The sequence below is a fragment of the Bombus vosnesenskii genome, unplaced genomic scaffold, assembly GCF_011952255.1.
Source record: "Bombus vosnesenskii isolate JDL3184/JDL3185 unplaced genomic scaffold, Bvos_JDL3184-5_v1.1 scf7180000013285, whole genome shotgun sequence".
Lineage (NCBI taxonomy): Eukaryota > Metazoa > Arthropoda > Insecta > Hymenoptera > Apidae > Bombus > Bombus vosnesenskii.
In genome coordinates, this window is record NW_022882938.1 from 4,184,629 (window position 1) to 4,206,977 (window position 22,349).

Genomic DNA, 22,349 nt, shown 5'->3' on the forward strand with positions numbered 1-22,349 from the left:
ATTTCATATCTCCGTGTTTCAATAACATGTAGGAATTCTACGAGCACGAGAACTACGTGTAACTTCGTAATTCGACCGATAGGTTCTATCTAGAAGAAGGCAACGATAATCACGTGACCATACGACACATGCGTGGCATTATCAGTTTCTTCACAGACGTATTTTTCTGCGAACAGTCGAATATGTATTACACATTATCTGTACGTAATTTTAAAGAGACAGTGCATCGAGATGCAATTACTTTTCATGCTAGTTCCGCCATCACGTGACATCATCTCCAAGTAAACGATTGTATATACCAAGCACGTAATGTGATCATGTAATGTACAAGTGTCTCATTACGGTCTTCAAGGTTTCTCTATTCTAATTAGAAAGGAACAAACTCCATATATGGAGTTATTTTTCATTTGCGAAAAAATTATACTAAGTTTAAAACCTTCAAATATTAAATATAACATATATATACATTTGGTGAATAGTATTAGTGTAATGTTTGCTAATCTTCTCTAAGTCGTCTTTCATTTTTGCGATAGACAAATAATTTACGATTAGATACATTTCATAGAAAGACACTTTTGATAGGATTAAAATTATTGTTATCAGTTAGAGCGCTCTCCTATAAAGAAAGTTTCCTGTTGAAAATAACCGTAATTTTACGTAATAGAAACGCAAAATAACAGCTCAGAACTATATGTACCATTTAATTAACCGAAGCTGAATGTACTACGTTCACTAATACAGATATTTTGAAAATGGATTAACATTTTTCCGTAATTAAAGTAAATGCGTCTTAACTAGATTTTCCGGTAGCACATTTTGTTATACTACGGTTAAATGTAACATATGTATGTCAAAATGTACCTCTAGAATGAGAATCATATAATATGGAAATATATTTTTTGAATATAATAATATCATCGCATTTGGAATAAAAATTTTGATTTAAAAATCCAATTAAAACATTTTGTACTGTACATAAAATATCGTAAGATATTACGTATTTTCTACAGGATTATCTAAACCTTTCAGAAATCAGACTGATTAACCCTACCTTCTGCAAATTTCTCAATCTCCATAAGCTATTTATTGCAAAAAATTCAAAGAAAATTATTAAAAAATTGTAAGATTTGACATATTTTTCTTTACTTCCCAACTTATAAAGTTAATCAATATTAATTCTGGCCAGCTCGATATTTTGTCTTTCGATTCTTCTCACTTTGAACAAGTAGAAGATAATCGTTTATGTTACAAATCAACATCATCAACTGTTAAAATTTTTCCATCAAAATGTTTTAATCTTAAGCGATGATATTCGTTCTAACACATTATATAGTGAATGGATAGAGAACACTTTCTCAAATCATTTTATCGAAACACGCAAAAATCAAAATGCAACTATTCTGTTTGCACGTAGCATTGCTTAAACAACAGAATCGATACACCATTTGCGATAACAGTAGCGAATATATTAATCTAATATATAGCTAACGAAGATACTGAAACGCACACACGTATTATATAATCAAGCGTCGCAAATAGCTTATTGTGTATGAACCACTTGAAACAAAACGTCGAATGGCAACCGCGAAGAGTTAAGCCCGGGAATATTCAAACGATCGCGGGGACTAGCTACCAACTGCTCGATACTATACGCATTCATAATTCCAGGAATAAATTTCAGTGAGGAAAGCGGGACGAAATTGCGTCAGACAGATAACAACGGAGCGCGATATGTAGGCATTTAAAAGGACCGCGCTTGTTTACACTCTGGCCGAGCCGACGTACACACATGGCTCTCGTCTCTTTTTGCCAGGCGAGAATTACGCCGACGGCCAGACGCTTCATGTAGAGACATCTCTACATGAGTTTCGTTCAGTCATGCGACAACACGGAAATTTCCTATTGATACAGTTATTTTGATTTTTTGCTCTCGTTAGTTAACAGGGATAGAAGATAAACAATAGATCATTTCAACATACCAGTGAAGAAAAACAGTCGATTCCAAGAAGCGAGCGGCTGAGTTGATACTTCAAACCAAACACACGAACACGTAACCTTCAACGAAACAGCTTTCTAAGAAATGTTTCCCTCGTTGTTGGGACAAGATTCGTTGCTGGATAGTCAAGTCCTTTTTCCTATAAGCCGCCCACTGATCTTTCTTTTCTTCCCAGATTCACTATCTTTCCTCTTCTCTCTTTACCTGTTTCTTTCACATGTTCACACGGAAGAACGTCACCAAAATGTTCACGCCAGGGCGCATAGTAGTTTTCCGCTCCCTTCTGTTCTTTCCACGCGTCCCGTCCTCGTTCCGTTGCAAGACGCACGAGCACACACGGCTGTCACGCGACGCACTTTAGGCGCGATCACCACGAGAATCACGGTATATAATACGCGCACGATCAACAACACAACTAAGCACGTTCGTCTCGATATTATTACAAGCTTAGAGTATAAACGATACGAAAAGAGACGAGATTCTGCGTCACCGCGGCCACGAAACGAACAGAGTTACGTCTCGGCTCATCTTTGTCTTTGGAGGTTAGGTTCGAGTATCTGGCGTCTCTTTCGCTCGCTCGGAAATGCACGCGTATACAGACACTTGGCCTCGCGATTAGTTTCAAATGGTTCTGACGACGACACTCAGACAGCATGCACCACCGCGACGCGAGAACACGACCGACTGCGCTCGTCCCTAGCTCGGTAGAACCGGCGAAAAACTACGAGAAAATCCAGCCATGCTGACTGCGCGACCGGCGTCAGACTGCCGCGAGGACAGAGCGGGGATTCAGTTGAGTGGCATCGCCCGACAAGCGGGGTCCCCCTCCTACTGCTTCACTCGACCGCCGGACTCTCACCCCTTCCCTCTCTACGAGTTCCACGCGTTTCTCCTCTTGTCCCTACGACCCTTCCCGCCCCACTACTTTGTCGTGTGGCGCGCCCCTTGCGTCGCCTCGCGAACTTCAACCGAGCTACCTATCCCCACCAAACGTCTGGCCAAGCAGTGAAAGAGAGTCAACGCGAGGAAGAGAAGCACGCACACGCTACGTATAAGAGAGAGATGGATGGAACGAGAATGCGGCGCATGCGCAGTGCATCAGTCGCGGCACGCGGTCGCGCCCAAACGCATCTTCTCGCGATTCTCATATTGATGTACTACGCGCTTGCACTCACGGCGAACCGATTGGGTGCCTCGCGAATACCGAACAACTCATACGTGAAGGATGAACGAAACAGCATCTCGTTAAGAAATCGCTGCCAGATATACAACCGCTACGCACCTTCGGTCGAGTTACTTTGAAAGCGTTCAAGAATTCGATCAGCGACAGATCACCGACACGCGTGACAAGCAGTTGAATATCCTGTTCTGTTACCGTCTACGCGCGGTAAAGTCGTATGTTATATAAAATATCATGCATATAGTGTAACAGCAAAGGTATCAATGTTATCGTATTTATTTCTTTATCGGGGTTTGAGTGAACTCCATTTGCGAAAGGCGTAACTGGTTCTATATGAGCAACAGCCTTTCCATTCATTTCTTATTTTTGTTAAGATAAGCGATATTTACTCAAGAATAAACTAACGTGCCGATTCACATGCATCTTTCACGCGACAAATTGCGATGCATCCAGTCACAGACAATTGATTACACTTTCGAAGAAGATACACTGGAAGTCTCCACGTATCCGCAGCTTCCTCTGAGACCGTACTCTTGCACGCCCCGAACCACTCCATCCCCTCGGGTCGTCCTTAGAAAACATTTTTCCCTTTTCCATTCGAAACTGGAGCAACCCTTCATCCTCCGGTCCCATCGCTGAATTCTTCAACGATACAATTCCCGGCGCGGTGCACAGTGGCCTCGCGAGCTTCGCGCCACGAAACGAGTCCATGGAAAATGGCGCTCCTGGAGCGGGGTTAACTAATGAATTCCGGCGCGGTTCTGTGCCGGCTCCTCTGCATTTCGAGGTCTTATCACTGGTTGGAAATCAGCCTGCTTGGCAGATGTTCGCCGAAACCTCGACCTCTCTCTCGTTCTTCTTGCGTTTCTTTCGCGGCCAGACGCGTTCCACGTCGCCTCCACCCTCGTAACCTTCGTCGTTTACGTTTTACAGACGGAGAAACGTCGGCGCGCAGCCGAGAGACTCGGCGAACTCGAGCCATCCTCGCCTCCTTTCTTCACCCTTCTACGCCACTAGCTGGATGTGAGTTACCGCGCTACGGAATGGACTCGTCGAATTATTTTCGTTGAATGCCACTGCGGTATCGGTTTCGCGATCGCGAAACTGCCAGAGGGATGATATTAAAATTGAAATGGGCTCGAACGATGCCTCGATTCTTTGGAAAGGGGCTTTAAATAAAGGGTAAATTGTGTTTCCTTGAATAAATGAATGTTCGATTGCGGAATATTGCAAGTGGTTGGTTTAAATGGTATTTAGTCCGCAATTGAAATTCTCGTATCGTAGGTTGTAGGTAACGCAGTTATTTAATTCTAGAATATTTCATTTTGATTTGTATCTTGCGTTTCACGTGATAACAATTGTATAAAATTGCCTTGCATGTTTAAGATTGAATAATCTAACTCAAATTACCCTCATTTAAATAAACCAGTCAGGTCTTGAGAAGCTTTTATTTGTAGTATAGCATTATTTGTTACACTCATATTTTCTTAATAACGAGAAATATTTGATTAATTTGATCAATCTTCCAACGAAGATTAGCAAACGATAAGAATCGAAAGAAAAAAGAAGAGATCTCGAAGTACCTATGCCGAGTTTCCATTTGCCTCCGTTAAGTAGCGAGCTGTACCTACAAGAAGCATTCTAAAGGACGCATCCGTCTTTCTCCCCTTTGCTACATACGTTTTTCTGAAATCTGTGCCGAACGCGATACCGACTGGCCCAGATTCAACCGCAAGTTCGCTCAAAGAAACTTGTTTCCGCCGCGCACAGGCATATATCATAGAGCTCCTTGTCCGGGGGGTTTACGAGAGGAAATGAAATTCTTTTTTACTCGCTACTCAAAGATACAATCGTATTTCTCCTTGGCGACGGAGGAAATGAAAACTTTCTGGGCGCGCCTCTCTGGCCGCCGCTTTACCATATTGCGCAAATAGAAACATTATTGAGATAAGAATTCCAAATTATGGCAAACAGCTTTTCAGCGTCAAATTCTCTTATTTTAGCAAAAGAAAAAAAAAAGAAAAGAAAAGGAAAGCAAAGAAGTTGAAAGAAATTGTCGATGAAGTTTCTATTGTCACGTGAAATTTTCCCCAACGATTGTTGGATTTTCTGTTATGGAACGATCATGAATTTCCGAGCCGATAATAGTACGAATCCGAACGGTTACCGTGCTTCCGTTCGTTCTTCCTCTTGAACGCGATACCGACCGCGTCTTACAATAGGCGGAAACTGAAAACGTCACGTAGCAGAATGAAATTCAACCACATATTCCCCAGGAACGTCAAACCGGTCTGATCGCGCGCTGTCCACATTGCTCGAGTACACACTACCTCACGACGCCTTTGTCACTAGGCGACTAGCTCGTCTTATTTGTCATTTCTTTTATAGGAGTCGACATCCCACGTCCTTAGTCGCTTCGAACCGTCGATCGAGCAACAGGAAGACCAAAGATTCTTTTGACGAGACTCGCTTTCTGTTCTGGTGTCCTTTGTTGAAGTTTCTAATTTGTAGGAATTTTTATTCATCGGTATAGTGTACATTCTTTATTAGCACATCATCCATGGAGAAATCTCACTTTTGAACAAACATGCTTCCATGATGGAAGACGTGTTGATTGGTAATTATGAGTTGTACGATAGATCGATAATTTGTAAAATTGATAATAAAGTCGTGCATCATTTGCACAATCGATGACATGATAACAGTCCGAAGCTATTAATGACTATAATGTATAACTTGTACTTAAGGAATCAAATTGGAAGTCCATGCATTTTGTAAAGAATCGTTCAAATTCGAAAGACTTCCTTCTTCCAATACTCTAAGATTCCTACTAAAAATTAGGAATCGATTGTTTTGTCTACTTCGATAACTTTAATGTTAATATTGATTTTGTTTGCAGGCATACGCTCTACTCTGCATATACTTTCTGCTGCATTCTCTTCCTACTCGTATCTTTCGTTTCCACATCTGCACAAATTCTACAATTTCTTATCTTTCATTCGTCGATCACGCGATACATTCATGTTATTTACTTTCGATTTGCTCTTCCGATCTTTTTATTGACGAAATAAGATTAGAAATGCAGAAAAGGCGATATTATTTCTTACGCAAAAGTCGATAAATAAATACACGGGCAAAAATGAATTCCTATAGCGAACATACATCACTTAACCATTTTATCTTTCGTAAATTCTGATCACTTTCATCGCGATGATTTTTGTCAACGCTTAACCACTATCGTCTGTAGTTGGAACAATTACATACTTCGTCGTTGAACGTGTTCCACAGTCAGTGTGAGTATCACGATTGTGTGATCAAACGACCATGGTGAGATCTGACGCATCGAAGGGCGCGATAGGTGCTAATTAAATGCGCCCTTTGACGCGATACAAGACCCACAAACCGTCTAACAATGAACATGCCCTTCGTAATATTGATCGGTGGCGTGGTGTTTCACAGTAAAATAAAGGCGACTGTTACACGCGGCGTGATTGACGGCGCAAGCTCGAATTCTACAAACAAAATAAATTGCCCGTCAATCATGCTTAATTAGAGATATTTCCCTCTTTCCACGTTATCAAAGACATTTCCCCTTTTTGCACCCGAACGCATCGTGCACGCGCCGTAAATGCAAGAACACCGTTTGATTTTCATTTTCTTTCTTTTTTCCCCTACCGATACATTGTACTCGGCAAAACGAGTTGGAAACTAATATTTAGAACTATACCAACGGTGCCGTTAGCAAAAGTATACTGCTGGGAGTACGTTAACGTTTAACCACATGGGGTCAACATTACACGGTGAATTATGCTTCTAATATCGGTTTACTTCCGTAGCCCTCTTTATTAAGCTTTCTGTTGCATTCTGCTACGAGTGTTATGGTGAATCAACATTTTCATCGATGTTCTAATGAATAATATGTTTAGAGGAACTGATAACGCGGCTCGGTTACATAACTCGGAAAGAACGAAAACCATGCAGTATATTCACCAGAGATTACAGATATTCGACCGGTATCGGATGCAATTCTTGTATCGAACGGTGCTGTGTACATTGTACATACATTTTGATATAAAGCACCGTTAAAATCTCTGCTAGTAGTATCGGCGTAAAACGCAATCTAGCAAATCTCTCCTTTTTTTATTCGGCAACATCAACCACTATAAATTCTTCCGTTAATCGTCCGCGTTGCTTAAATTTCATTACGTATTTTCAGATTTCAATGGTCTTTGCTTCTCTGTGTTCCGGAGTTTAATCAAGAAATTTGCAGTATACATATATATATATATAGAATGTCGTTCAAATGTTCGTAATCAGTAATTCATTCCATTCTATTCGTGACATTTATGTAGTTTGTATTTGAAAATTGTGAAACGATCTTATTTGCTGTTCATTTTTCAAACCCAAAGTTTCTAAATTAAATATACAATTTATGGTATCGTCCAAAAGTTATTACAATCGTTACTCTTCGTTCGCAACACTCGAAACCAAAAGTTTCTCTAAAATTAACTTAATTCTTAATCTGCAATTACTTATCGATCAACCGATACGAGACGATGTGTGACAGCGAAACTTGGTTCGATAGTTTGCAAGTTGCACTGCGTACGGCATCGAGAGACTCGCAAGCTTGACGAGCATTTACGCCCGAATTGCTTGCAATTTAGCAAATCTATCAGAAATCACGACTCCTTAAGCGGCCGTCGATCAGCGTTCACCGCGCCGTTTAAACGGCTCCGCTTAGATTAGGAGACGTCTCGCGTCGAATCCGGGCCATCAGCCGAAACGCATCGCAGTCATTAAGCCGGGTATCGATTAAGCAGCATCGCGGGGATGTTTGTACGTCTACGATGGGCCGATGCTGTCTGATTTATTAACGAACTCGAATGCCTCCGTTGGAAATTAACCTTGTCTATCCAACATGTTTCTGCACGCGGTGCAGACACGATCGTCAGCGAATTCGTCGACCAATGGTACATTAACTAATTACCCCCCGAGCGAACTTCTAGACACTGTTTGGTTATTGGAAGCTAGATATACATTATGTTAGTTAGCAGTCGATTTAATTAAGTTGCACGCGCGACGAAACTTGCAAGTATCGCGGTGACAAGGTGAATTGAAACATGTAGATAGAATTGAGGTTCGTTACGTTAGAAATGTTATTTATGATACTGGCGAACTGGGTTCTCTAACACCAGAATTACTAGAGTGGTTAAAATTATCAATTCGTAATTTTTTCATAGAAATTTTATAAATCTTCAATGGAGCGTTTCTAGAAATTTGAACGATTTTTCGTAAAATACGCGAATGAAATATGTTTCTTTATTGTGGTATAGACTTAATCCTATTCCTTGCGCTTTAATTTCTGTGATACAAGTTGTATACTGTAGTTGTCGGTAGTAATAGGTTAAGATTAGGAAGGATAGATATTGTTTGGTTATTGGGAGCTTGTTATAGATTATGTTAGTTAGCAGTCGCTTTAATTAAGCATAGATACAACGGAACTCGCGAGTATCACAGTGACAAGATAAATCGAAATGTGTAGATGGAAGAGGATTGAGTTGAGGTTCGTTACGTTGGAAATGGGCTAGGACATTAGCGAACGAGTCCTTTAATCCTAGCACTACCGGTATGATCAAAATTACTATTTCGTAATTTTCCATAGAAATATCATAGATTCACCGCGGTACATTTTTAGATGTTTGAATGATTTTTCGTAAAATATATCAATAAATAGAAAAAGCTTATATTTCTTATTGTATTATAAATCTTGCCCTATGCTTTGCACTTTAATTTTTGCGATATAAGCTGTATACTTTAGCCGTCGGTAATTCCAGTTTAAGACTAGGAAGGAAAATATTGCTTGGTTATTGGAAGTTGAATATACATTATGCTAGTTAGTAGTCGCTTTAATTAAGCCCACGTACGACAAAATTCGCGAGTATCACAGTGAAAAGGTAAATCGAAATATATAGACGGAAAAGGATCGAGGTTCGTTACGTTGGAAATGGCGTAAGAAACTGGTGGACGAGTCCTTTAAGACTGGAAAGGATAGCCTGTAAGCTCCGTGAATCGTCGGTTTCAATCGTTTAGACATTTATCGATTACGGCGTGCAGGGTTACCTTCGTTAACGAGATATTTAGTTGAGACGCCTGAAGAGAAAGAGGAGTTCTCGTTGGTACGAGCCAACGAACTGAACCGAGTTTACTTGGTATCGATGTAAACAGGGAAATTTCCTGCTGGATAAAGCCGATCCCCTGATGAAATTGCGATTAAACCGTCCCTTGTAAAGCGCTTAATGTCTAAGTATTCTCGGTGCGTAGATTGCAGTGGTTTTTATGGACGCGGAAATGTTCGAATAAAAATAATATTAATAAAAAAATTATGTGTATATATATATTGATGCTGTCATTATAGTAATGATCATACGTTTATTAAAGCCTATAACAGTGTATCTATGCAGAATCACATTAGTACCTATTATTCTAGGATGGTTCGTATATCAAAGACGATCATAGCAGATTTTTTAGTCAAGTGAATAATAACTTTCAACGAGAAATAATTTATAGACAAATATAAATAGGAAAAATCAATCTCAATCATCTCGGTGGTACTCCATGTTTACGAACAAATTGAAGAATTTTTTAATTGTGATATGAAAATTCTGTCTGTTATTGAGTAAAAATAGAATTTAGATAATTGAACAGCATAACTTTGCTTCGTACTAAAAATTGATCGGGGAATATAAATAACACAGTCTTTCATTGTTCCTAGAAAATAACTAAAACAAAACTACTGGAAAATGTAATACTCGCTGTAATATTCCAAGATCGAAGAATATCTACCTTTATTTCGCGGGATTCGTTCTCTGTCATCCCTAAATTGTTCCCATCATTAACGTCGATGAAAACGAACAGCAAGGATATCCGAGGTGATTGTATTACAACCCCGAAGAGTCATATCCATGTATCATAAACTCGAACAATTTCTCGTCCGGTCTCTTCGCACGGCACCAGCGATCCCGTGTCTCGGTTGTTTCCGATACAAAATTGACTCAGCCTCGTGTTCTCGAATAACGTTCCGCTGCAACGTTTCTCCAAAATAGGAAGACGGAGGAACCTACGTTCCCTTGAAGCGGATACACGTCGATATGCTGTGCTAACGACTTCTATTATAAAACGAATTTCTCATGCATTACCGTACCACGTTCGTCGTAAGCTTCTTTCCTTCGCGATAGATTTTCGATGCTGCAGCATCAGATAGGAATGAGAGAAGCAGCGAATGTTTTTGAGACAATCGAGCCGCTCACAGGCCAAGGTTCGCTCTTTGAAATTTTTGAAATTTTAACGAGGAAGCACTTGATTGATGCGAATTCTTATACATTTATGGGAAATACAAAAGATGCAATAATGCGCATGATACGCAAAAATATATAAAGAACACGATGCACGGTGCTCTTTATTACATTCAGTAGATGAAACAAATTTGTAACTAGCTTTCGTTTCTTTAATTACGTTCGTGAAAATATAAATTTGCATGAATATCCAGTCTATTTTATAATTTCATGAAATTTTTCCACCTTTTATTTCGCAGAGTTAATCGATTTGGCAAACAAGCGAGTGGCTCGGGATACGGTTCCATCGTGAAATTGATGAAACTGGCCTCTCGACAAGCATCTCGTCGTCCGATATCGTCACGGTTACGGTATAAATCAAAATGCCTAGCCTGACTGGAAGAAGCCCGAAAGGCAGAACAAAATCCATAAATTTCCGGTTTGCCGCGGCCATCGTGGTTTCCGTCAGAAGTTCGTTCAAGTTCCGAAAGTAGTATATCCGGCGGTCCCTCTCGACCCACGAGCCAGGCGTAAATAATGCGAAGGCCACCGCGGCCGGAGGATAGCTTTTGAGGGGTAGTTACCCTCTTTCGCGGCGCGAATAGTCGAGACGTTCGTAAACAATACGGGTTCGTTTGAAGGATAAAGGATCTCTGGGATTTTTCGAGGAACTTGTCGGTGATGTTAGGGATGGGTTTGTTTTACTGGAGGAATTTCATTATCCACTCTCCTTTAAGGAGGTTGCGGTTTAATTTGATAGCTATACACGTGAAATCTTTTTAAGTACATGTTAAAAGATTTGTTCATACATTTGTTACCTGGTACAATAAAGTTTTATGTGTTTCAAGCATAGCTATATATATAATACCGTGTATGTGTATATGTTCGTAAAACTCTGTGTCCAACATGTTGGTATTATTCCTAACGCATGTTATAGGTGTTTTACGCATCGATCATTCGATTGGTTCGAGCATATGACATATTCTATAAATATGAAAAATAAGCAGTTGTAGATACCGATTTTAATGAAATTAAACATTTTTCATATATTCCTGTATTTTGACGTAAAAATTGTGGCAGGAGTAAGTTCATAACGTCTTTCAAATACACTATAAGCCATGGTACAATATTTTGAAAAAACTGACTTCTTAAAATTAGATAAATCTTATGCCTGCCTCAATTGTATTCCCTTCGAAAATTTATAAAATAATACCTTCATACAGGATAATGAAAGCACAATGTCTCATTCTAACGAGCGTTCAGTTCTCTGGAGAACGACCGTCATTGAAAAATCCCCGCGAGTTCTCGGACAAACTACAAATTCGGGTTAAAAGTTACCGTATCGACGAGCGGAACGTGCAATTCGAAATGCGCGAAAAACCGCACGAACGAAGGGATGTGTAAAACGCTCGCATCGAATTTACGAATTTCCAATTTTAAAGCAATCGACGAGCGGAGAGCTGCTGCGAATCACGAAACTCACGGCTCTTCTAGTTCCTCCATTATGAAACTTTGTAGCGTTGCCGCGCAGCCGGAAACCGTGGAACATCATCCTTTGAAATTTTCGCGCGTAACGTAAGTACAAGCGCGTGCTTAGTAGTCTTGTTTCACCTACGTTCGTGATTAGTGTTGAACATTTCAGAGGAATATATTATTTAGTTCCCTAGGTTTATTGGTCAGGTTTACAGTGAATGATGTAAGAAATTATAGAATTCAAGATATTTTATAAAGAATAATATTTGTAACGTAACTATGACACTCTTTTATAAGCTTTGCACCCCGTCGTACTTTTACGTCGTACGGCAATCTAAAATTTGCTGTATCCTAATTAAAATAAAAATATTTATCTCAATTTTATATAATCCGTTTCATAATAAAATAAATTTAGGTGTAACATGTAAAGTCTACTACATCTTATTCTCTCCGTATCGAACCCAACAATCAATGTTCCCATTATCGTCAACGTTCCACTAGTTCATAGTATCGTTCGCGTCGTAGCGGATTTTAAAACCTTCCCATCCTTTAAATCTTCTCGGTGTTTTCCTTTGCGCGATTCGCTTTTATTTCCCTTCGTTGCCACCCTTTCTGTCGGTTTCTCCCCCCGATCCCACGCCTTGAAACGAACGACTTTTCCGCGGAGTCGATCGTTTCCATTCCGGAATTTCTCATCAAGGTTTCGCGCCGCCGCCGCGTAGCTAGCGGCTGACTTGCTCGCCCCGGCTCCGCTCGTAATGAGTTCCGCGCTTTGTGACTGCTCGCCGCTCGCGCCTTTTGTTCGCCATAATAAAAGGACTCGGCGTTGCCGACTTCAATTAGGCTGCAGGTCGAAAGTCGCGCTCGGAAGTATCGGCACGGTGTGAAGAACATCGACAATTACGTTCGACTTCGGTTGACGAAGCGAAGTCGGTTCGATTGCGCTTGTTCAACCGGTAGCAGTCGCTTGTGGTAACCTGTTCGTCGATCGAGATGAATCGTTCCGCGAAACTACTCCGTTGCAGACACGTTTTTACTTCTCAGGTGTAATAATTTCATTCTGTAACTTGGTTCTTTTGAAGTTCCTGGCTAAAGCTAATTCTCGATGCTTCAACGATCCTTCAACAACTCGTGGCTCGATAATAATTTATGACTTTTCTCTCAACTTTCCAACGATTTCCAACGATTCACATTAGACTTCAACTAATCGCACATACATACGTATATATTTTTTATGTGCAACCAGATCTCCACGTATACATAGAGATTCCTTCTTCTCCCGTCGTAGCACGAACATCCGCTTGGCTTTCGATTACGTATTTGTCATCCATGCTAATTATCACTCACAAAATCTGGAGTTCTTCTTATTCCTCTTATTATGCTTGAAATGTGGTAGCATAAATTGTAACTTGACGAGATACGGAGATAATTTTTAAAATATTGGAAATATGTCACATTATGGGATTGGATTTCTGGCATGGTATTATTACATTATTACTAACTCGATGGAATTCACAGATTTGGACCCTAATTTATGTTTATTTCATTACTAGATATCTAACCTGTTGATAGGCATATATAGTAGAGTACATAATTGAGCTTTCCGATGCTTATCTATATCTGAATATATATATGATGAATAATTAATCAAAAATTTGTTGTAAATACATTACGTGTATAATATAAATCCTGAAACAGATACCGAAATTTGTATAAACGATAATTCTCTAACATTTATACGTGGTACCTAAAATCTGTCTCTGTGTTATTTATATTTATATAGTCGTATGAACTGCGAGGTCAGGTTCCTGAAATTGACACCGTCACATTCGATCATTCTTACCTCGTTCGACGATAATTAGCGGCACACACGATGCAACATTTTCGCGGAAATTAGGCGACGATTCGAAGCGGATCGTCGTTGCTCGTTAGCCAACAGGATTTTCCCGAAAATTTCGAACAGTGACGCGTCTTCGTGGTGAAATATCCGCGGATTACGCGACTAATATACGTCAGCGGGTTCATCCTCCGCAGAATTATGACGAAGATGAATTCATTGTCTGTCCTCGCGCGGATTGAAGTAGGTACACGTAATTCATCAACGTAATTGAGCGCTGCTCGCGAGTTTAGCGACGACGAAAGAGAGCGTAGTCTCTCTTTCCTCCCGCGAGCCATTTCGTAATGGCCCGTTAATTTCAGCCCTTTTGTTTTCACAGACTTTGCTGCCAACTTTCTTCCGCGTGGATACGCCGCGCGCGGCTTTCTTTGCCTTTCAACGCACGACACTGACCATCCCTGTGTCTCTTGAAAAATTCAACGAATCCAGTAGAACGATCCTGGCTCACGGTTAATTGGCCTCCGACACTCCATTTCGCAAATTGCAAAAAGCAATGCCAGGATACTGTTGTACGTAGGTGCTGGCGTCGAGTGGCTGCAGCTTGTTACTGGAAAATCGCTGGGACGGACGAAAGGAATTCGAACGATGGACGCGCTTACGCGTGTGACCAAGTGCATCGTGCAGGGAATCAGAAATTAAGTCTGCTGGCATGGCTGATGTTGAACAATTGTTAGTTTCGGTGAGCACTCTACTAAATTATTCCACTTTCCACGACGTCCGTGCAATTCGAAGAATTTCGCAGTTTCGGAAAATTCATGTTGCGTTGCTTTATGTAGACTCGTTCCCATGAATGTTTACTATTTTAACGACAATTCAGATATGCATCATATACTTTTAAAATGATGATTATAGGATACCTAATTTTTCAGCCCCGTTCGTATTAGCTGAGATCGCTTTGACAAGATGGTCATCTGCGAGTCAAATTATTGATTAAATCGAATTTAAATTATCGAATGAAGAAAAAGGACATTATTGTGGAAAATAAATAGAGAATTTCAAAAATATCTCAGTCCATATCGCGAAGGTGTTCTGTTACAGAAGATGGTATAACGATGACTGAATAAATATTTCAAGCATCAAATTGTTATATCTGAACAAGTACGATGCGATTATTTCTTGATATTACGAGATGAACTTCTCTAAAGCCTGATATTCGACGTTCTTTACAAGCAATGTGGCAAGTCGACGCTGTATTAGCCCTCATCGAGATCCTCTTTCGCAGACGAGATCATCAGACGCACCGGTTCACGGTCGTCGCGTACAAACAATGATTATTAAGTTTGAGATACGGGACTAGATTGGCTGGGTAAATTAGGCACATTAGCCTGTATGCACAAGGCCGAGATAGTAACGCTCGTTGTTTCGAGACAGCATCTTCGTTGCAAGGGAACGAAGAACGGTTGGAACGCGAGTCGCGCGAGAGGAAAAAGGCCAGGAACAAGAAAACTCCATTACCCCGCTCCTTGCCAAGCATTCTTGCTGGTGAAAGATCTTGCTTCAACGATCGCTAATTTCTCGTAACAGAATCCTTTCGACGCCCTTTTAACATCCACGTCAGGAAAGATCCTCGGGTTTCCTCGCGTACGCTGCTTTGTGTGAAGGATATGATTGCCAAGATACGATCGCTTGAAATGTTTCCTCAGCGACATGACAAAATGAGAATTAGGTGAGAGAAAAATTGTTGGTTTCGATCGAATCGATCGACGAATGTTTTTTTCATCGAGAATTTTTTATACTTTGGTTACCTAACGTTACCATCAAATTTAATAGAGTTATGAAACGTGTGCTTAAGAAAGTTTTTGATTGGTTTTAGAATATTTTTTTTTTAATATCTGGAAAAATATGTAGTCTGATATTCGGGTATTTTAGATTGTTTTTACTTTAAGTGCAATTAACGCATCTGACGTTATTAAAAGATTATTCTACCTTTGGAGTGGTAAAGCCGTTTCATCAGAAACGATTTTTGATACGCATGCCCATTATCATCGTTATTATTATTCATTTATCCGGAATAAAATCCAGCCAGTGTGCCTTAACAACTTAAGAGATATAAATAGTGATTTTCCTGAGAATCAAGTCGAACACCACTAAATTGTTGAAGCAGGCGCTGTACAGAAGCTTTGCAACCTTGTTGCTTCGTATGTAAATCGAGCAACTCGTTCGAAAATAATTTTCTACCTTCAAAATGAAATTCTCGGAAACGCGTGTTTTTGACGAGTAACTCGTCATCGTTTATTTTATGCGGAACATTTTCGGTACAGCGAAGAGATCGCAACAGCTAACTGGTTAACGGTAAAATACGTAAGAAGATGTGTAAACAAACAATCTCCAAACAATCTCAACTTTATTTCGCATCTTCCTCTAAACAAATTCGAAAAACACGCTCATAAAACAAAACCCCAAACACCTTTCTCTAATTCGTACAGAGCCTAACTCTTTCACCCTCCCAATCTGTTCCAGTTGGAAACACGGAATTCTCTGTTTTCATCTCTTCCGAACAACTTCCTGACAAAGTGGCTCGTTCTCAAGTGGAACGCAGTCGACGGCAACGAGTCCGAAAACACGAGGCAAACGTTGTGTCTGGCGAGCGGAAGGCACGCGTCTCCTTTGGCTTCGTAATCTAAGCGGAGAGCGAACAGTGCCTAATTCTCGTCCAATTTCCAGCGTAGGGAAACCGGTTAACGGCACGACGCAACTCGTAGTATTCGCTGAAACGAGTTTCGATAAAGTTAACGCCGACCAGTACCGGCGACACTCTGCTCAGACGTTTAGATAAGTTAACTGTCGCTACGAATACACGAATATCCATGTATTAACATGGATGTAACAGTGTATTCGTTTTTCAGCTTCCTTGCACGATTGAGCTAATATCATTAGAGGAATTTCATTAGTTCGAAGTATTAGCGAATTCTGTCGCACGATGCTAATAATAAATTCTTTTATTTTTACTATGCAAAATATAGCGTTTTGTATATATTATGTTATCCAACTTAATTTAATAGAAATATATTAACATACAGATGCGTTATTAGTTGAAAATGTGAAAATACTAAATTATAAATAGCTTTTGAAAATATCATATTGAGTATAAATTAGTTGGAATAAAATGTTCAATGGAATTTATTACGCAAAGGGTATTGATATCATTTTCTTAATCATCGACTAATCAGCAACTTTGTTATTTATATTATTGAATTAAAGTCAAGTAAAAATATTAAGGTTACATCTATCGATCAATCATTTTGTTAAGATCGTTTTGTTAAAATGCACCAATAATGTGAATTATTTACCTTGTAACTCGTAAAATTGTACAATTATTTGCACACCAGAATTCTATCAGCTACAACGACCATATGTACAGTAACTTGTAGATTCACTGATATTAATAACCACTAATATTATTATTGAAACATGTATAATTTTATGTGCTAGACTAGGTTAGATGCGTAGTAGTGATACTTGTATGTGAATATCAGTATGTGGAAGTATGTGTGTGCGCGGCGTTTCGAAAACAAATGAATGTAAAGTGTTCAGTCGGTTAACAGTCCGATATGGACGAAAGTGCTGAGACGCGTGCAAGTGTGTATCGATGAATATCTTTGAAATCGCTTATCAAATAAATATATAACAATTCTAATATGAATTCTAAGTGTAAATTTGGTGTTCCTATACCATTATTTCGGCTATTAAGATCCAAAATTTTCAACAATTATTGTACAAAAAGGCCCAGCTTCCGACGCTCGTGGCTTGATCCATCCCTTCGTGTTATCTTTGGGTATGTTTACTCCGCGGAACAGTTGGCTCCGGCAGTGATATCCGTCGTCCTAGTCGTCTACGACGCGAAAGCAAACTCATCACGATCGTCGTATGCAATCTGCCGGAAAGCGAACCTCCCGGCGACTCGCGGAATTGCTTGCGATGACGCAAATTGTGTTGACAGCCCGGGAAAGCCTCTGGCTTCTTTTTTCACCCTGCTAGCCCTTCCGGTACTGCCTCTGCAAATAACGATTCCTGGATCACCGAACGTCCCCGGAATCGCCAGTGTCTCTTCGACAGCTTACCTAAGATCATAGATCTTGGATTCTAATACGTATGATAGATAAAATTTTTGCCGATTTTCTGATGTTTTGAGAGATATTGCAATTGTCCTGTGACAATCAATGTTATGGTTGTCTATCTTTAGATAAAATATAGGACGCTGTGAACGTTTTTTGGACAGCTTATCTAGAATTTTGAATTTTAGATTTTCGTAAATGATGGACGAAAGATTTTGGACGATTCTGTAACATTTCATGATGTCTCAATTATTCTATGATAGTTGAATGAAGATCCGTATTTTCATAAATCATAAAATAAAGTATATTTGGTTGTATAAAATTTAATTTACACCTGTTTCATGATAACCTGTGATTTTGAAGATCTGGTAACTTGTACGAGCGTATAAATTTTAACGTATCTTTATTTTTAACTTTCATATGAATTAAAAGTATTAAGGCCTTTCGTAGCATTCAACGTATCAAGATATAAGCTATCAAAACGAAAGCGATCTGCTGATTCAGCCTTCTAAATCGCGATGCGCTTCTAAATCGTCGAATTACGAGCCTCTGTTTGCACCTCTACGTCAGCGAGATATAAATAGTGATTTTCCTAAGAATCAAGTCGAACGCCACTAAATTGTTGAAGCAGGCGCTGCACAGAAGCTTTGCAACCTTGTTGCTTCGTATGTAAATCGAGCAACTCGCTGGAAAATAATTTTCTACCTTCAAAATGAAATTCTCGGAAACGCGTGTTTGTGACAAGCTTCGATATTTCGCGGAAGAAATAAAGCAATAATATATCCTCCGTATGAAAATGTAGATTCGGTGATATTCGAATTAAAAGATCGGACCTTAATAGCATGGTAAATTTGCATTTGCACTGAACCGTGGTAAACTAAAATTCATTGCGGACACATCCGGATCGATACGAAAAGCCATCGAGACACCTGTGAGATGATTCATCGAGTCGACGCACGTGCGATCGGCCACTGGATAATCTATATTTTATAAATCAACGTACGCGATGCATTCAACGCGAAACAACAAAAAGATGAAATTCCTGCAAACATTCCTCTTTCGCTTCGTCACGAGTTACAGCAATTTTTTTTATGCGACGTATTTCTACTCTTTCTTTTTTATCACCCAACGTTAGAAATTTTCAAACTTCCATTAAAAGGGCGTTGTAAATTCCATCCAAGAAATTTTTAGTATTTAGTGTGCATCGTTGTTCGTCCGGGTTTCAGTTTGACGAGACGATACCAGCCGTTCTTGTTCTATCGTTGATTATCAGTCACGTTAGAAAGAGAAACATTTACTATAAAATACGCATAGCGATATAAAAATACATAACGATATAAAGATTTATAATAAAAACATAAAAACTCCCTTACTGATCGATGCGAATAATCAGAATAGTCGTGATGATTTTCTTATACGAGTTGAAACTTGAAACGATAATCCTGACATGAAAGTTGTTATAAAACATTTAATAAATATTTGCATAAAATTATTCCGTAATTACCACAAATCTGGTACGATGGAACAGACAGATGAAAATAACTTTTGATGAAGTGAAAATCAAAATTCGTATCTCTACTTGCTTAATATGTAATATATCTTTTTGTAAACGAAGGATACGATTCAATGCAAAACGATTTTATCAGCGAATATAACCGATACCATTGTCGTGGCATCGACTTCAGCTGGGATCGACATTAAACGCACGTAGAGACGCGTGCAAACATCGCGGTTCATTAAATTAATCCGAACACGGACCGACGTATAAACGGTGGACGTGCGAGTCCGTCGCGACGTGCCGCGTCGTCGTAATTTCTCTCGGACGTTCCACCGATTTCGAATCGTGCTGCGAATATCCGTCGATTCCCGATATATTAAATTACAACTGTCTCCAATGCCGATGGGATTCGGAAACGATGTCTTTGTCAGCGACCAAGTGATCCGTGTTTGCCGCTATAACGGCACTGTTCAATGTACAAATATAATTCTGCACTAGCGGCCTAAACTTTGAAATTGTTGCGCGGTCTAGAAATACAGAGAGATCAAAAGAAAGGTAGTCGAGGGTTCTATCATCATGGAAATTTTATTCAAACATTTATGGAAATAAAGGACAATACTGTTGCCATTTGTGATATTAATTTCGAAATAATAACAAAATTTTCTGGGGCTTTGGTATAATCGTCGCAGGGATAGCAAGCGATTCCAAATGTTATAGGATAGCTTTTACTTGTTTTTAGATTAACCTTTAATTATTGTAATTTATTTATTGCTGGATAAAACTGATCTTTTTTACAAATATCATATCACAATCGAGAAACGAGAAAATCGCATCGTCTGATACATTTCTAATTCATCCACAGTGTAGCGGGAAAGAAACTCGAAGGATCTTTCGAATGTACAGGGTGTCCGGCTTTTAGTTAGCGAAACTTAAAAATCAACCAAAGTATCTTCGTTCAACTTTTTATCTTCTCTTTATTTTTCACGAATCCTCGAAACAAATCCATCAGCTCGAAGAGAAATCTACGAAACGGAGTCGCTTCTTCTTCGTCGATTGGCTAAATTTTAAGATCAGATGGACAAATGCATCTGACGGACGACTCTACGCAGAAATTCTCTGTAGTCTCGATAATTTTTTCCATTGGATTTATAGCAGTAGGCAAAAGAGGACGGTTTATTTCCATGGACACAGTCTGCTGCCATTGGTGGGTGCTCATTGGGTATTACAGCAGCGCTACCCCTAATGGGAAAACGGATCGCGAGTCGAGGCTGGCCTGAATGTGTTGAATGGGGACTCGCCGGAACAAAGGGCGTCACTTCGCGGTCCCTTTGTCCTCCGGTGGTAATCGGCGCCGTCGATACCAATTTCACCGGTAATTAGAGAGTTCACTTTTCTAACGACCGTCTCGCCTTTCCTCATTGTCGGACGAAAACGATCCTCGTTTAAGTCTGACAAAAACATTATCGTGGCCTGGAAACTCGACTTCTCTTCACTGCAAGGATGTCCCCTCTACCTCATCGTTCGATTTTCTTATTAAAGATCCCCGGGCCCTTGAATAATTTACATATTGACAATATTAATAAATTGACAAGTTACAAGTTGCACACTATAGAGCTCTTTTCTACGATATTGTAATTCGTAAAGTTTGCTTATAAAAGTTTATTTGTTTCTTTGGCAAAATCGTTAATATTCTGCGAGCATGTTTATTAATATCGGTAACTTGTAACGAGTGGCTGATACAATTTCGCTGATAATATTGACTCGTACAAATTGATTCGGTTGAAAAAAACCGCAAGATAAAAATATGGAAACCGTGGCAGGAACTAACGTGTAAGCCTGGAGCAAACTATTCCTTGCCGCGTTTCGGCCGATCCGTGGCGCTTCCCTTCGACTTCGAAAGGCTCTTGAGAAAGTCCCCGCGGGCTGGCGAACTCGAGAATACTTCTGGTGGCCCCCTCCAGGGGGGATCGATATCTTGACAGGGTAGGGGAAAACGGGTCTCCATCGAGGACGAACCGTGGAATTTCGCGAGACACATTTCTCCGGACGCTCCGAGGCGAACACGTGAGAAACGTGTCTCTTCTACGCCCTCGTGGCCGACGCAGACGTCGACTCTTCCGCTGACTCGTCGAATATTTCTGGCAGGACGTTTTTCATCATCCGCCTTTGCCGCCTCGTGAATTTCCTGCGAGATGGTTCTCGCTGTGCAAGTGACTCTTCTCGAATGATACACTACGTTCGGGGATGGGGGATTTTTCGGTTCTACGACAGAATTGGATCTTTTCCTTTTTATCTTTGAAAGAAAATCCGCCGCTTTGAGAATTATGATAACCAAAAAGAATATCAATGGGTTGAGAATATATGTAGCCTCAGACAAATTATGGTTCGTATTGATTTTAAACTCGCGGTGGACATTTGTAATTGAAATTTGTTCGATTAAGTTTGATGGTGAAAAGAAAATATTTGTTTGGTTTTTAAACGGAACGTTTAAACGAAAAATTGGAACAGACTATTTCCACGAGGCACGAGATATAATTCACTAATTTAATGGGTCATGATTCTTAAATTCAATGCCTCTTATCGAATGCCAAAATCATTCTTCAAACATCGTATCGTAATTCAAACACGATATCGTAAATTCAGCAGACGAAGAAGGTTATGCTGAGAAAGTTTCGATCATGCACGAAGTTAACTTGGAAGGGTCCACCACGATATTTTCGTGATTTTCCTTTCGGATTAAAGCGGCACGATACACGACTACGATGAAATTGCGAGGCTGGTCGGTGGTTTCTCGTAACAGCGGAATTTGCAACGGACGTGAGAACGATAAGGAATGTCCAGAACGAGCCGGAGGGTAGGTCCGTGGAACGATTTGGTATGCGGGCTGCGTCCGCGCGATTATCTATGAGTCGATAACTT

At 39.9% G+C, this 22,349-nt stretch overlaps 1 protein-coding gene and 1 long non-coding RNA gene across 5 annotated transcripts in view; one reads left to right on the forward strand and one right to left on the reverse strand.

Moving 5' to 3' along the window:
- Window positions 1-22,349, reverse strand: part of LOC117232311 (bifunctional heparan sulfate N-deacetylase/N-sulfotransferase) — a 368,371-nt gene that overhangs the window by 159,673 nt on the left and 186,349 nt on the right. The window contains exon 1 of one of the 3 annotated variants that reach the window (XM_033491636.1): window positions 1,980-2,776. The exons of the other annotated variants lie outside the window; for them this stretch is intronic. The gene's annotated coding sequence lies outside the window, so the exon portion shown is untranslated. Of the gene's footprint in view, window positions 1-1,979; window positions 2,777-22,349 lie in introns of those variants that run through there. 3 annotated transcript variants of the gene reach the window in all.
- LOC117232312 lies at window positions 2,800-16,891 on the forward strand. 2 transcript variants are annotated; one of them, XR_004493102.1, is made up of 4 exons: window positions 2,800-3,383; window positions 4,110-4,358; window positions 14,197-14,556; window positions 16,338-16,891. It is a non-coding gene; the product is annotated as an uncharacterized LOC117232312 (long non-coding RNA). The 2 variants fall into 2 exon arrangements; XR_004493103.1 differs by lacking the exon at window positions 4,110-4,358 and having other exon boundaries at window positions 2,801-3,383.